Genomic DNA, 17,730 nt, shown 5'->3' on the forward strand with positions numbered 1-17,730 from the left:
CAGCCTAGGCACAGTCTCTATCTCACACCTTACTTGGAAATGTTCCCTGGCTGTATGCATGGGGCATTCTAGGCCAACAAGGGATGTCATTATTGTTGGATTAGTTTGGCATTTTTGTTCTCTGTTCTGGAGTTTTCTTTGGCGTCAACATAGAATGCATGTACCTCCTGCTTGTCCCTGTAGAGTCAGAGCCTTTGAAAAAGGCCTTAAGACATGAATTACACCTTGTTGGTGATTTCACAAAACTTTAACCCCAGAACTCAGGAGGAAGAGTGTTTAGTAATGGGCAGATCTCTGATTTCCAGGTGATCCCTGTCTATACAGATAGTTCCAGGAGAGTTTGGACTACATAGAGAACCCTGTCTCCTAAAACCAGAGTGAAAACGAGAGGAAGGGCCAGAGTGAAGAGGCAGGGACAGAATGAAGGAGAGAAGTAGACTGAGAAAGCAAGATAGAGGATAGGGATTATGGAGATAGTGCGAGCCAGGAGAGGAAGGCATTCCCATCCATTCTGGAAATTAGTTGCAGCCTGCCTCCAATGGGTCTGATGAGGACAATTTTGTACATGACCCCGTGCTTCCATCACTGTTGTCATCTTTTCTACAGGTCAGGAAGCTTAGGAGGTCAGGTGGTAAACTCACCATCTCTCAATCATGTGTATGATTCCTGAGTCCTAAGCAGACTCTCAAAGGCTATCTTGCTTTGTACTCCAGTTGCAGAAAGCTGACCTTAATTGACTTCTATTGAGTTTTTGGCTGAAAGCAGACACAACCATTCCAGGGACAGTGCTCCTCGGATGTCCCCGTAGTATGCATGGGAAAGAAAGTTCAGCCAGGTGATACTGAGTAGAGCTGGTCCTCAGAACCCTAGTCTGAAATTCTGAATCATTGATATCCCCCCTATTCTTAGAATTCAGCTTTCTGTCATTGATGCTGATTGATGTCTTGTATGTCTGCTTGCATCATAATGGGAATTCCAATGAACATCAAGTAATTGCACAAGGCCAACAGAAATCCAACATGACACAGGAAGCCCCAGTTTATAATACAAATGAATTCCACATCCCTATTTTAACAATGTTAATTGTAGGAATTCACCATTCCTGACCTTAGCTCCTTCTGCTGCCTCTTGCTGAATAGAAGGATATTGTATCTCAGCATTATTTGTAACAGCCTGAAACTGGAAGCAACCTGAATGCTCCTCAACTGAAGAAGGAATGGAGAAAATGTGGTACATTTATAGAATGGAGTATCTCTAAAGGGAAATAAAACAATGGATTCTTGAAATGTGTAGGCCAATGGATAGAACTAAAAGAAACCATCTTGAATGAAGCAACCCAGTTACAAAAATACAAACAAGGTATGTACTCACTCAGGTATGGATTTTAGACAAAGAGTAAAGGATTACCAGTCTTCTACCCACACTGCCAGAATATGTAGGAAATAAAGAGGACCCGAAGTAAGACATGCATTATCCCAGGGAGATGGGGAAAGTAAAAAGATCTCCTGAGCAAACTGCTAGGAAAAGAGGAAGGGAAAGAGAGTTGGAAGAAAGAGAAAGTAAGAAGAGGAGGGGAGAGGGGGGAGAATGAGGGAGTCAGGGAAGAATAGAGGAGAGCATGTAAAGACACACCATCAAAAACAGAGCTATCATAGATTTAAAGAGATACCAGGCATTTGGGAAATGTCCAAAGATCTACCATGATGATACTCACTAACAATCTGAACAATATTGGAGAGGCTACCTTAAATTTCCTTTCCTGATAATGATATTGATGACTACCATACATGCTATCCTAGATCCTTTATCCAGTATCTGATGTAAGTAGAAGCAGACACCCACAGATAAATAAATACTGAGCTTAACTCCTGCAATCTATGTACAGAGGGAGTAGTAATCAAGAAAGGGGTAAAGACCAGGCTAGAGAACGCACAGAAACAGATGACCTGAATAAGGGGGAACTAATGGACCCCAGACAGATAGCTGGGGAATCAGCATAGAATGACCCAGACACCCCACCGCCATGTGGGTTTTAGTTAGGAGGACTGGACAGTCTATGGGGCCTTTGATAGAAGTCAGTATTTGTCCCTAGTATAGGAATGGACTTTAAGAGCCCATTCCACATAGATAAATACTTTCTCAGCCTAGACACATGGGGTGTCTCCAAATGATATGACAGATTTTGAAGACTTCCCATGGTGGCCTCATCCTCCCTGGGGAATAGGAAGGGAATGGGATGTGAGTGGGTGATTGGGCAGAAAGAGAATGGGATGGGGGTGGGTGATTGGGGAAACAGAGGAGGAGGGGAGGGTGCAAGAACTGGGATTGATGTGTAAAACAAGCTTGTTTTAAATATAAATTTAAAAATTATCATGAAACTTTATAAAAATGAAGGACTATGCTCCCTTGGACAGAGGCATGGTTGACTTTTATGGTGCACTGTTTCAGACAAAGTACATGCACTCAGCAGGAGCTCCTTAGATGGAGAAATTGGAGTCTGCTTGTTCCCCAAATTTCATGGTAAAGTTGGCTGCACAGACTGCTCTATACCAATTCCCTCTCGCTTTGTCCCTGCAAAGGAGCCAGTCCTGGATCTCAATCTTCAGTAGTCTACATTTTTTACTGACTTATTCATGTAAATATATATTACTCTTATTTATTTGTTCCCTCTAAGATATGTATGTTTTTGGTTTTTGGTTTTTGTTTATTGTTATTATTATTTTTTTTGGTTTGTTTGTGTGTGTGTTTGTGTGTGTGTGATTTGACTTTGAACCAAAAGAAGTAGTACCAAGAAAATCAACTTCAAAATATTTCTGGAAAAGCATCTAAAATATGAAGGCCAGAGTGAGATGGGTAGGCCCTGGATAGTCACTGGCTAGTCACTGTCTATTTGACTTTAACTGCCTTAAAAGAACACAACATAGAAACCTCTAATTTCCTAGTATTATGATCACTTTTTTTGAAGGCTCTCTAACCTTTAACTCACAAGTGAAAACTGTACAGCATTATTAACAGACCTGAGGAAAAAGAGGAGTGGTCCCTCTAAAGTCCTTTAAGGGCAGAGATCCTGGTCAGGTTAGCTCTTATTCACAGCAGCACATCTACATCCAGTTCTGTTTCAGCTGGGCCTTGGGCAGTGTACCTGCTACTCATTTGAGAGGAATGTCCATCAATTATTCCCTGAAATGGATGCTAAATAAAGGGGTGTCAGCCATAGCCAATAGCAAACCAGGATTGGAATGGGTCATCTTGAATTAATCATTGGTGAAGGAACTGTAGCATTTCTCATGGTTTCTGTCTACCCCTTGATGGGATCAGTGGGGTTTGGCCAGAGACCCCGATACTTCATACTGTGACAGCACAAGGGAAGTCAGTATTTTTATAGGCACAGTTCTATGCTAACAGCATTGGATACTACAGACTACTACATACAAATGGTCTCTCTGAGGACCTGAGGAAAGAAAAAAGGAATGTCCTTAGATCAGAAAGATCATCACCTCACATTCTTCTCCTCCTCCATAAGATGAAAGAGTGGAATGGGAATGTCAAGTGCTTTTCATTAGAAAGAACTGGAAGGTGAGTTCCTTTTAGATAGGGTTGGTTGCTCTTTTATTTTTTGAGTGAGGGTCTCATGTCTCCAAAGCTTTCCTTACACTGGCTTAGCAGGTTCACCTTGAGATGAGAACATACTGCTTCCACTTCAAAATTGGGTTTACCAAGGTCTGAAATGAAGGTCTTATTCAGTGAACCCAGGGCTTGTACAAGCTATGTAATCATTCCACATCCTGAGGCATGTCTACAGCTATTATTTTGTTTTTCCAGAGTCCTTTCTTTTTCCTGATGAGAAAGAATCTCACTGTGAATCACAGTACTTTGTTGTCTAATGCAGAGTGCACAGCCCCATACTCAGCCTGAGGGCTTGCTCTCTTGATGTATCCACTATTTCTGACCCCAACTAATAATTTGAACAGCAGTGCAAAGGCAACCATAAATGCCCTTCCCTGATAATGAGATCAACGATTAACTTATCCACCATCATGGAGCCCTCATCTAGTAGCTGATGGAAACTGAAGTAGACACCCATAAGGAAACAATGTGCCAAACTGGAATATAGATGCAGAGTGGCAGGACAAGCCCAGGCTGCAGAAACCCATAGAGTCAGCTGACTTGAACAAGGAGGAGATAATGGGCCCCATGTCTTACAGCTGGGAATTCAGCATGGGACTGACTCAGACCCCCTGAATATGGGTCTCAGCTAGAAGGCTTGAGCAGTCTAAGGGACCTCAGACAGTGGAACTAGGATGTATTCCTGGTGCACAAAAGGACTTTGGGGTTACATCCCCCATGAAGGGATATTCTCTTAACCTAGAGACAGGAGAGAAGTCCTATTCCCAACTCCAAATGACTTGAAAGATTTATATGACCCCCTCCTGGAGGGCATCACCCTACATGAGGATTGGGGGGGATGGGAGGGGAGGGTGGTTGGTGGACATGAGAGGTGGGTGATAAGGAAAGAGGGAGGGAGAGAGGGAACAGGGATAGATATGTAAAATAAAAATAAATTAATTTAAAAAATGGGAAGGCCTTGGGTTTTAGGGGATGGAGATTTTACTGTGTTATAAAAAAAAAAAAAAAAGAGCAGTTATTTGCACTGTAAATGGAAAGTCAGTTAGCCCAGGGCTTCTGCAGCTAAGACCCAGGCTTTAGATTTCTGCAGGATGTGGAAGGTATATGTATTCATCTTGGGTCTTTTGTCCTCTCTTGGAGGGTATTTGCCCAAGACTTCCTGATATTTCCCCTTACCACGGTGTGTTAAGGACAGTGAGGGGAATCCACTTTCTATTGAAAGGACTTGGATCCTTTTTGGGTATAGGGGTGTTCCTTAGTAGTTTGATTATTTGAAGAAGTAGATCATCTCCCATTTTAACCTCCTGAGTGTAATTGCCATGGCTGTATCAGAATCAGGCTATGTCTATCTGGAAACATTAGTCCATTTGAGCAGGTAGTTCCTAGAGTCACAGGTGGCAGGAGGAAGCTGGCAGGATCTTATTATTCAGTGTGTGTCTCCAGCGATCTGCACAGCCGACTCCTGATGGAAAAGGCTCAGCTGAAAGGAAAATAGACATGCTGAAGCAGGAAAATAAGGAACTACAAGAGGAGTGGGTGCTGCTGAAACACCACTTGGAGGACTTGAACTTGATCTGTACAAACCAAGAAGAGATCAGTGACCTAAAACTCCAGCAACAACAGGTAGGGGATAGGATGATGGTACAGGTGAAGCTTGGCACGATTTGGACATTGGACTGCCTGTACTTTCACACATTCTGCTATTCATCCATGCTCCTTGCAAGGCACCTATTCATGACATCCACGTATTCAATTCAGTTTTTATATACAATTACTTCAGAGAAGTCAGCCTCTTATTAAAAAGAATTACAGGCAAACCATTTCTGTAGCTCTGCATGAAGTCTCAGTTAAGTGAAGAAGATAGGTCAGTAACATAACACACATGTCCTTGTCATTATGATAGTTAGGATTCTTCTTCTTCTTCTTCTTCTTCTTCTTCTTCTTCTTCTTCTTCTTCTTCTTCTTCTTCTTCTTCTTCTTCTTCAAGACAGGGTTAGTCTGTCTGTTTTGGAACTCACTTCGTAAACCAGGCTGCCCTCAAGTTCACAGATATCTGCCTGCCCCTGCCTCCAGATGCTAGGTTTAATGGCATAATCCATCACAGCCCCAGGATAGTTAGGATTCTAAGCACAGAGTTCTGATTGGGTGATTTCTGGACCATGGGGATCATTTGCTTGGCAAGGATATTATAATATCACAGTGAGAAGCAGTTTACAAGGAGGAGAACCTCATGCAAGATAAAAATGTGTGCCTTTCAAAGTCAATGATTTGGGTGGCATGTGGCTTTCTTCTATCTTTCTGCTTCCTAATGTGTTCTCTCCACTTTGCCAAGCTCTTGCTTCAAAGTGACAGAAGTCTCAGTAGTAGTGATCAGCCCTGTTTTCCATAAGTGGTGCTGGATATTTCTCCAATGTAGGCCAGTATAGTATGGGATTGATTGGGTTTTCATCTGGGAGCTTTAAAGAGGCTCATGTTGGAAGGTTGGGATTTGGACCTTTTGGGGAAAATTCTCTCATTATCTCAATATAATCTTGCCAAGAAAATGTACATAGATTTCTATAGAATGATTAATACCCATGGACTGACAACAGCTGAGTTGAGAAACTATTCTAAAAGTGTTGGTATGGTTTGTCTAAACTCAACAGCCAACTTGTCATGATATTTCTTTCTGCTAGCTCTCTTTTCTCCTATTTCTCCTACTTTTTCTCAGATAGATAGATAGATAGATAGATAGATAGAGTAAGTGAGAGCAGTGGTGATATGGCAAGACTGTATATGTTTGTGTAGTATAATCCTGTGGATGGTGTGGTACATGATGCATGTATGCATTGCTTTGAGGACTCCAGTGGAATTCATGCCAGCCTCCCTATTGAATTAGGAGTTCCTACTTCCATGAATGATGATTCTTTTACTAGCCATGCTGACCAACAAGCTCTTGGGATCATTTGTATGTGTTTAAGTTTGTATGACTGTAAGTAACTCTTCTTAACAACACAATAGTCTACTAAACAGGAGCTTAAAAGATTGGAGGAAAGACTTGAGGTCCTACTGAAGCAGAAGGATATGGTGATTCAGACAAAGGAACTGTCAGAAAAGCTGCAACATCACGTTGATGACTCCCAGATGAGGTAAGAGACCTGAGTGGAGAGAACATGTAGAACCTATAGTTTTTCCTGTACCTAGGATCTGTATCCTATAAGGGCTTACTATCACATGGATGGGTGTAAGCCACTACCATGGAAAGTCAACCTCAGATAAGAGCATTCATACAGAAAAAAAAATGTTTGATTTCATTTTGTCTGTAGAATTGAGTCTCCCTTCCTGCCTTCTTACCTCTCCATGTTCTGAGCAGTAGTTTGTTGTAATGGCAGTGATTTGTATTTCTCAGCCTCCTCAGCTTTAGGAGTGAGTGTGTGCATCACCAGGCATGATGAATTCATTTTGAAACCTCCCCTATAGAGAAGAGTTACTCAACTTTGCACATTGCTCTGTCGTCCTGTGTAGATTGTTCTCTTGGTAGAGTGTCAAAAGGACTTTCCAGGTTGAAATGCGCTGGTGCCTCAGCTATAGTCAATATCAGAGAGTTCTTTTTACTGTTCTCTCACTGTCTTGCAAAGGGAGTCTGGATGTTGATTCTCAGATCTGGTACTAAGACCACCACAAGTTTCTGTTTGGTCCCTGCCTGGGCTAGGGTTCATAGGAACACATCTCAGGAATTACTTCTCTAACATGACAGGATATATCTTGTGTGCTGTTTGTTTTCAAGGTGCTTACTGGATATGATAATTAAGATATGTTAAAGACCTTGTTCTGATTTCCATGATGCAGGGCTATAGTGTGTATATGTATAAAATAATGTTGTCAATCAATTCCTGTCATCTGTAACTTGTATATTACTCATATACCACGGACTATCGTATTAATATACTGTTGCTATTTACACAATGATATGCCTGAACTGTAGAAGTTCCTATTCATTTTAGTAGAAAGTAAAACACACAGTGCTTAGTTTAAGTCATGACGTGTTTAGGTTTGGAAAAGTTACATATCCACCTACTCTGTGATCCTTATTCTTTGGGGGTTCCACCAATAACATCTGTCAAAAGTTCAGTTTTGACTGTCCAGAAGAGCTGAAGTGGAGGAAGGTTTGACAGCTGACACAGCAGTTTCCCACCTGGCCTGAGTCTTAACTACTTTTCATTTCCAGGTCAACACAACTGCAGCCTGAGCTGGAACAAGACACAGCCCAGGATGAGAGCCACTTACAGAAGGAGATGCTACAGCAAGAGCCACCTGCAGAGCTACATCCACACCAAGTACTGAACACCTGAGATGCAAGAGTGGAATTGATACACTCAGCTTGAAAGCCCTATTAACATTGTTGACTTCTTTATAAGTCCAATCACAGGCTGCAGATCTGTGCCTTTCAAACAGTAGCAAAGGAATGCTGCTCATCTCAATTATTCCTTTAGTTTTTGCTTTTTTGGTATAGTTTTGCTATTTTGATATTTTCTTGTTCCTGTTATGGTTTTTCATAATTTGTAAGAGAATGCTGTGCAGCTCAATTTTTCCTTTAGTTTTTGCTTTACATTTTTGTGTTTTTGTTATAGTTTTGTTATTTAGATGTTTTTTTTCTTCTTATTGTTTTTCATGATTTGTTAAGACTATTCATTCATTTTTATTGATTGCCATTTTGAAGCCTCTTTGATAAAAATGTGTTTTTTGAATAAAAAAGCAATTTGCCTTTCTTCACACTTGACTCCATGCTCTTTATTCAGGTCTGGTGTCACACTCCTATATACCCAGAGATCACATGTACAGGTGAATCTCTGCAAGTTCAATGCAGCATGGGTGACATAGTTAGTTCCCTGATGGCCAGGATATACAAGTGATTGGTGGCCTTGAACATAGAGTACATAACATAGTTCACGGATACACACTTTATAATGAAGTCAGTATCCATTCTGTATCCACGCTGTTATGATTTTAGCTATTCCTAATATATGATACTCTTTAGACTTGCTGTCATGAGTTGGTCACAAGCACCAACTTAGTAAGAAATAGCGATATTGCTATAAGTATTCTTGAGCAATAAATTCATTTAAAAATTTTCCTAAAGAAATGTGAAAATCCTGGGCTATCTCCTTCTGTTTTTCTTTCCATACAGCATCAGGTATAAACACAGAAGTCACCTGAGAAATAACATACATATATAAACATATATATGTAATTTTTTCTTATTTTACATTTCGAGCCCAGTTCCCTTTCCCTCTCTCCCTCCCATGCCCCCCAGACCCCCCTCCAGGCTCATTCCCCCCCTGACTACACAGGGAGGGGTGATGCCTTCCAGCAGGGATCATCAAAATCTGTCAAGTCATTTGGAGTAGGCTCTGGGCCTTCTTTCCTTCCTCCAGTCTAAGGGAGTATCCCTCCATGGGGAATGTGCTCCCAAAGTCTTTTTGTGCACCAGGGAAAAAACTTGGTTTCACTGTCAGAGATAACTTAGACTGCCCAGGGCTTCTAACTGAAACCCATGCCCTGGGGGCTCTGAGTCAGTCCAATGCTGCTTTCCCAGCAATAAGTCTCGTGGTCCATGAGTTCCTCTTTGTTCAGATCAGCTGTCTGTCTGTGTTTCTGAAGCCTGGCCGCCTTGACCCATCTTCTTATCTCTCCTCCCTCTCTGCAACTGGATTCCAAGAGTTTGGCTCAGTGTTTAGCTTGGAAGTTATCAATATCATTATCCTGGAAGGGAATTTAAGGTAGGCTCTCCGCTGTTGCTCAGATTGTTAGATGGTGTCATCCATGTAGGTCTCTAGACATTTCTGTAGAGTCAGTTTTCTCTTCAAACCTCTAATGGCTCCCTTTATTTTGGTGTCCTTTCTTTGCTCTTGTCTATTCCTCCCCTGACTCAATCTTCCAGGTCCCTCATGTTCTCCTCACCTCCCCTACTCTTTATCCTAACTCCCATTCCACTCACTGTGCACACACTCCCAATATGCTCAGGATATCCTGTTCCTTTCCCCTTCTGTGAGGGACCTTGTATGAATCTCTTAGGTTCCTCCTTATATCCTAGTTTCTCTGGTGGTGAGAACTATATGCTGGTAATCCTTTATTTTATGTCTGAAATCCATATATGAGTGAGTACATACCATGTTCCTCTTTTAGAGCTTGATTTCCTCACACAGTATGTTTTCTTCAAGTTCTATCCCATTGCCTGCAAATTTCAAGATTCCATTGTTTTTTTTTTCTGATGAATACTATTCTATTACAAATAATGTTTTTATAAATATAGTTGAACAGATGGATTTGTTGCATGGAAATGTATCATTTGGATATATGCGTAAGAGTGTAATTGCAGCGTTCTGTGCTAGACTGATTCCCATTTTCCTAAGGAACCTCCATAATGATCTGCAAAGTGGCTGTACAAGTTTTCACTCTCACCAGCTGTCAGGAGTTTTCCCCTTTCTCTACATTCTCTCTAGCGGAAAATGTCATTGGTGTTTCTAATTTTAGCCATTCTGACAGGAGTAAGATAGTATCTCAGAGTTGTTTTGATTTGAATTTCTCTGATGGCTAAGGATGTTGATCACATTATTAAGTGTCTTTTAGCCATTTTGCTTTCCCCTATTGTGAATTCTCAATTCAGTTCTGTCCCCCTACATTTCAATAGGGTTATTCGTTGTTTGGGTGATCAGTTTTTTAAATTCCTTGTGTATTTTGGACAAAAGCCTTCTGTCAGCTAGTGGGTTGGTGGAGAACTATTCCCAGCCTGTGGGCTGACTTTTGGTCTTGTGGAACGTGTCCTTTCCCTAACAGAAGCTGTCTGTTTCAGGAAGTCCACTTTGTTAATCTCAGTGTCTATGCTACTGGTGTTATGTTCAGTAAGTTGTCACTTTTGCCAATTTGTTCAAAGGTACCTCCCACTTTCTCTTCTAAGAGGTTCAGTGTGTGTTTGTTTATGTTGAGGTCTTTGATCCAGTAGGACTTAATTTTTGTACATGGTGATAGACATGGGTCTATCTCCACTCTTCTACACACCATCATCCAGTTGTGCCAGCACCATTTGTTGAAGTTTTTTTCTCCATTGTATAATTATACCTTTTTTGTCAAAAATCATATATTCAAGTTGCCAGTGTTAATATCAGCATATTTTATTGGATTCCATTCTTCTATCTTTTTTTTTTGTTGTTGTTGTTGTTTTTTGTTTTGTTTTTGGGTTTTTTTTTTTGTTTTGTTTTTTGCCAATACCAAGGACTATAGCTCTATTGTAGAACTTAAAGTCTGGGATGATGATGCCACCTGAAGTTCCTTTATTGTACATGGTTATTTTGGCTATCCTGGGTCTTTTGTTTTTCCATATAAAGTTGATTATTATCCTTTCAAGGTCAGTGAAGAATTGTGGTGGGATTTTCATGGGGATTGTATTGAATCTGTAGATTGCATTTGGCAAGATTGTCATTGTTACTATATGTATCCTACCTATCCAAGAGCATGGGAGATTTTTCCATTTGTTGGTGTCTTCTTTAATTTCTTGATTTAGAGGCAAAAATTTGTATTATATAGGTTTTCAATTGTTTGTTAAGCCTTAACCCAAGATGGACATTTCTTATTCATTGCATGAGAAATCCATCACCACAAAATCTCAATTCTGAACAAATGCACCTACATTTGTAAAAGAAATGCTACTAAAACACAAACCTCCCATAAAACCTCCCATACTTGTAGTGGGAGACTTCAACACACTACTCTCACCACTAGGCAGGACCACCAATCAGAAACTCAACAAAGACACAAAAGAACTAACAGAACGTATGTCTCAACTGGGTTTAACAGGCATGTATAGAACTTTCCATCTGAATACGAAAAATATACCTTCTTCTCTGCTCTACATGGAATATCCTCTAAAATCAACCACCTATTTGGTGGCATAACAAACCTCAACGGATACAAGAGAGTTGGAATTGTCCCCTGTATCTTATCAGACCATCATGCTTTAAAATTGGAATTCAACAACGACACAAATGGCAGAAACCCTACAAACTCATGGAAATTGAATGATGTGCAATTGCAGCAACCTGGGTCAAAGAATAAAGAAAGAAAGAAATTAAGGACTTCTTAAAATTCAATGAGTATGAGAACATGACGTACCACTTCCTGAAAAAAGCTCCAGTAGCCTTTGACAATCCTGGCAGTGTTTTGGTGGAGGACTTAGCATCAAAAGCCCTACCTCTTAATAGAATTTAGGCCCCAAATACAAGCCTGAGTCATGAACTGCATACCTGAGCTTACATTCTAAAGACATGAACAAGACGTTCTGTTTGATTTGGGGAAGTCTCTAACCCATTTACAGAGCCACAGATATTGAAATCTAAAGCAATACCAAACACATTGTCAACTGTCAGTATTATTGCTGACATTCACTGCAGTGCTCATGCTCAAAATGGTAGTGTCAGGGAATGAGCTCTTGAGTATGATTTGTTTCCAGGTGCTCCTACCTCCAAATCCTGCCTTTTGACCCTCAGAGAAACTCTAAATCCTAATGAAATGTTTTTTCTTAGAAAGTTATCGATAGTGGAGAAGTTACTTTAAATGCCTTCCCCTACAATGAGAATGATGACTTATCTTGCCACAGAATACTTGGCATATTGTATCATCCTGATCTCTACATGGCATCTTTCATGACACCTCTCTGCCCACCTTTTGCAGAATTCTCCTTGATTCCTAACTTTGCCTGTCTTCCTGTCTCCATTGGCCATACAGTGTTTTATTCATCAACCAATAAGAGAAATATATATCCTCCATCCGTAATTATTCTAAAAATACCCTTTCAATGTATAGAGACACTCATTTAATAACTTCTGTTACTCTAAAGAATCCTGACTAATGCACCAAGCACATAGAGAGGACATAATAGAACATTTTGGGTCTCATAAGAGTTGAGCTCAGTAATAGATTCCCAATGGACACCTTCCCTTAACATTCTACAGGTGTTTGTTCACTTCAGAGGACTCAACAATTCTCATCCACATCATGCTGTCCTAATTCCTCGATATGTATTATTTCTCATAGTATTGGTTATGGATATTAAGTTTGGGAAGAACCAATTTTTGACTGTGTTTGGTAAGTGTGTGTTCAAATCCCTGTAGGTGAAGTAGTGGAAGGATTGTAATGAAGCACAGATTGATCTTTAGCTTTGAAAGGAAAAGGTGTTGAATGGCTTCCCCTATATCACAAGAGAGACTCCTGGAAAAGAGGTCTCAACTTCTGGTCATTTCAGGGAGAATTAATTAGCAAGGAGGTAAAGGCTGTGCATCATGTCATCAGCAGTCCCTTCTTTGGACATTCTGTTGTATCATGGAGAGCTCATGGAATCCCATGATGTCAATATGTTGTGGCAACCTCAACTGCCCAAAGGACATTTCTTCAGTGCCTGTAAGGTTTACCTATAGACATGTTGTCAAGACTGAGTAGTCTACTTGGGAGACCAAGAGGACAGAATGGCAAAAGCAGAGAGAAGAAGGAAGAAGGCCCTAGGTCTCATTGGAAAAGAGGGAGAAATATGTGGTCCTGGAAGGGAAGAAGTGAGTTCAGGGAAAGGGCTGCTGAAACTTTTGATGTTGTGGCCTAGAGGCTACTAGGGCTAGTGCTCAGGAACTAGGATCTTCTGGAGACCAATACATCTATACTGTTTTTTGGAATCCTATGAGCACCCACATATCAAGGATTCATTAAGTTTAGTTTGGCAGAAACAAGAATCACAGGACTACAGCTGCCTTGTTGGGGACACTCTAGTTTTCGTTTAGAGTGGGAAGGAGGAACACCGGAACTAATGAGATTTAATACCATCACTGCACTTCACCCCCACTGCAGTCCTTTAGGGTGTGTACCATTAAAAGTTGTGAAAACAGAGTGCCCTGGATAAGCCTGAGATTCTCATACAGTACAACACAGCCACTAGCAAGGCAGGAGCCACCAAGTCCTGCTGTCTTCCAGTGACCACAAATGATTCAGAGTTCTAAATTTTGATTGTACACAGATCAGCGTGATTGCTGTTAGAGCCAGTGGACCTGGGCAGACAATGTTCCCATCCTGCCAACTCTGGGTGTCCTTCCTGAATGATGAGAACCTGGTAACTATTTTCTGCCCCTGCAATGGCTTCCCCATTAATGTATGAGTCTGAAGCATCAAGCAAATGAGTTTGACATTCATATACCACCTGAGTGATTGTGATAGTAGCAATTTTATTTGGTTTTTTCAAAGCACATGATTGAGGACTGTGAAGTTAAGGTATAGCCTCTTAAGCTGTGAATAAGCCTGTCTATGTTCTCTTTTGTATGGAGACATAGAAGCCTGCTGAAAATGAGACATCTACCTTTTTAAACAAGGTGGGAGACTTTCACAAATAGAGACTCAAGTCTGCTCTTGCAGAATCATCTTGGACAAAGTCTCACCTGTCAGACACTTCCTGGAAAGCTATCGTGTGTCCAATCTGATAGAGATGAATCAATGTGTAGAGAAGGCACTGTCCCTTGACTTCTAGACTTAGGTATTACTGAGATACCTAAACTTGTCTAGCAGGGCCTGACAGTGTGATATAACCTTAGAAAGGACATTGTGTGCCCTACAGCACTCATTTTTTCTTAGGGTCGGGTAAATTCCTCACGGGTAAATGGGTCAATGTGTGGTATATCTGTTTCCTGGCTTCAAGCCTCTCTGCTCTCAGACTGCTGAGTCGTCTGGCCTCTGTTGGCCCTGGCAACATTTTTGGGCTGAGGAGCTTCAAATAATGCTCTGCCATTCTCTGCCATTCTTGCTTTTTATGTAGCCACACTCTTGAGCTGATGAGTTCCAAGACTGATTGGTCAATTCTCACTTCACCCATGGAGAATAAGATAACCAAGGAAATACCCCTACCACTCCAATGGGATGCCTAATTTAAAATTTAAAAACATTTCACTTAATGCCAATTGGTAAAGTACCCAGAGTTATTTACCAATGTACTGAAAAATAGTCTAGATATCCCCTAGATACTAATTCAAATTGGCCAAAATTACTGTGAGTAAACAGGTAGATGGAAGGAATTTTGTCTACCTCTCTGCTAAACAATCTCTTTCCCTAATCTTGTTTCTGTTCTGTTCCCACCAAGCTAAAACTCTCCTGCCTGCTACAGCTGCAGACTGGGTCTAGGTAAATACACTTCTGAATTCACAGTCCAGATTTCTGGAGAACTTGCTATCCAGGCTGACCATAGTGCTACCTCTTTGTTTCAGGAGTGTCTAAATTCAAGAGTGTGAAGTAAGGCTCTGTGAAAGCCTTATGTCATAGACACTTAATGATCTAATGATCTGCTCTGTCCTGCCATTTGTCTGACTTTCTCTTGCACCAAAGGTTAATGTTTTTTAAACTAGATATGGCACTTTAGATAATGATACGTGCATTGTTAATGAGTCTGGCCTTTATAGCTTTAAGTGAAGCCCCATACCAGTGACATAATTCATACTCTTCACATTACTGAGAATCATTTAATTTTTCAAAAAAAATGACTTTACATATCTGTGTCTGTTCTCTCCCTAGCCTTTTATGTTTCCTCAAACTTCAATGCAGGAATGGACCATTACTCTTCCTGAGAGTGTTTGTCTGAACCTGATTGCCTACCTGGTGAGCCCCAGTCTTTAGCATGTCCAGTCTGACATGCCACTAGTTGATCACACATTTGCTAACATTATACTGGATGGGATGTGTTTTGCTCAGGATTTGGGACATTTTCATAATTAACTATCAGACTTTTCTTTGTTCTGAGAGGACACCCATAATCTCCCAACACACTTATATATGGTAATGCCTTGTGGATTCTCAACAATATCATTGTTCATATGAGGGGACTGATCATTTCTCATCATTGCCTTGACCTAATTCCCTAGCAAACTTAATTTCTCACATTATTGATTATGGACCTAAAGAAGTGATGGATAATTTCCTCTGGTGTGTTTGGAATACAGTCTTCAACTTCCTATACATGAATTATTGAAATTGGTCTAATAGTGCAGACAGAGATCTCAGGCCTTGTAAGAGGGAGGTGCTGAAGGTCTTCCTTTATGTTTCTGGGAAAGCTCTGGGAAAAGAAGTGTGACTTCCAGTATATTGCAGAGGAGCTAGTTTGTAGGTAAGTTACTGCTTCTGGAGGTGATCCTCATAGACCCTTTGCTAGATATTCTAATGCATCCTGGAGAGACCTTGTTATTGTCTGTGGTGTCACAGGTGTTGTGGCAACACCAAATGCCTGTCGGTTGTTCTTTCTGTGCCCATAGACAAGCTGTCAAGGCTGAGAAGGCTGATTGGGAGAGAGAATAAAGAAAAAGGAAAGATCAGAGAGAGGCAGAAGGAAGCTCACCATCAGTCTCTGGATAAAGCTTGGAGAAATAAATGGCTCAGGGGAAGGTGCAGTGACTTCTGGATAGGTATGGGGAGCTTTTGGAGGTGTGTAGATTGAGCTGACCTTCTGTTGGTGGAGTTCAGCCTCTGGGAGCTTTGGGAAGCAATACACCTATCCTGCTTCTCTGGGTTTAAAAAGAGAACACCTGGAGTTGATGGTTTCTGATATTTAGTTTAGGAAAGCTATGAATTGTGTAGTCTGCAGCTGCATTGCTGTGAGCTCTTTCATTTTAGTCCTAGTGGCAAAAAAGTGTAGGAGAAACAACATATTTACCAATGAGATCTCTCTCTCTCTTGATAGAGAATTGATGCACTTCATCCTCACTGGATTCCTACAGTTTCCATGGTAATATGCCAATAGGAAAGGAGGCAACTCCTCTGGCCATTCTCCAATGTCTCAGAGATTCAGAAGCTTTTGTCCTTGACAAATGTGATCAGGACTTTGTGCTGCTAAGCTCTAGGGACAACAGGACTTACCTGCATCACATCAGATATGAGCTGAAACTCCATTTCTATATGGCTAGGAGAGCTTATTGTTGGGAGCCAGCAGTCTGCTGACTCTGCCCCCTGATATGGGCCGGATGCTCATGGCCATGTATTATCTACTCTATGTCATAGCTTACCTGGCTGCTCAAGCTTTACCTGGCTTCCAGGGGACTCAGTTGCATGTGCTCAATTTTCCCATTTAAAGCAGGCATGCCAAGCACACCTCTGTTTTGCTCTTGCTCTTGCTCTTGCTCTCTCTCTCTCTCTCTCTCTCTCTCTATCTCTCTCTTGTGCTCTAGGTCTTTCTTTCTTGCTCTGTCTCTCCATTGCTCTGCCCCCCCTTCTCTTTTTCTCTCTTTCTCTCCTGCTTTCGTTTGGCCACCAGCTACCCCCCTTTCTCTCCCCCTCTATTAATGAACTCCAAGTGGGAGCTGAGTATCGTGTTTGTGTTTCATAGGCAATAGCTACAGCAAAAGAACAACATTGGTGATAAAACCCAGTCAGGTTCTCCTTGAGGACTCGGTGACCCTCTGCTGGTGGGCGGTCAGCCAGAGACACTCGGGGACCCTGATTCGGAACCACTTCCATTCACCCATTAACTGGAAATAACATCCCATACCAGCTTCAATTAAGTAAGGTGCCTTTTTTTTTTTTTTTTTTTTTAACCCATTTCCTTAAAGTCGGGTAAATTAATCACGGGTAAATGGGTGAATGAAATACTGTCCTCCCAGGGTGGTATATCTGATTCCGGCTTCAAGCCTCTATGCTCTCAGACTTCTGAGTCGTCTGGCCTCTGTTGGCCCTGGCAACATTTTTGGGCTGAGGTGCTTCAAATAATGCTCTGCCATTCTCTGCCATTCTTGCTTTTTATGTAGCCAAACTATTGAGCTGATGAGTTCCAAGACTGGTCTATTCTCACTTCACCCATGGGGAATAAGATAACCAAGGAAATACCCCTACCACTCCAATGGGATGCCTAATTTAAAATTTAAAACCATTTCACTTAATGCTAATTGGTAAAGTACCCAGACTTATTTACCAATGTACTGAAAAATGGTCTAGATATCCCCTAGATAATAATTCAAATTGGCCAAAATTACTGTGAGTGAACAGGTAGATGGAAGGAATTTTTTCTACCTCTCTGCTAAACAATCTTTCCCTAGACTTGTTTCTACATTGTTCCCA

At 41.1% G+C, this 17,730-nt stretch overlaps 1 pseudogene; it reads left to right on the plus strand.

Annotated features, from left to right (window-relative positions):
* The first annotated feature begins 5,092 nt into the window (after window positions 1–5,092).
* LOC127214608 (uncharacterized) lies at window positions 5,093–16,748 on the plus strand (annotated as a pseudogene).
* The last annotated feature ends 982 nt before the right edge of the window (window positions 16,749–17,730 follow it).

Source organism: Phodopus roborovskii, unplaced genomic scaffold, assembly GCF_943737965.1.
Source record: "Phodopus roborovskii unplaced genomic scaffold, PHOROB, whole genome shotgun sequence".
In the NCBI taxonomy this organism is placed as follows: domain Eukaryota; kingdom Metazoa; phylum Chordata; class Mammalia; order Rodentia; family Cricetidae; genus Phodopus; species Phodopus roborovskii.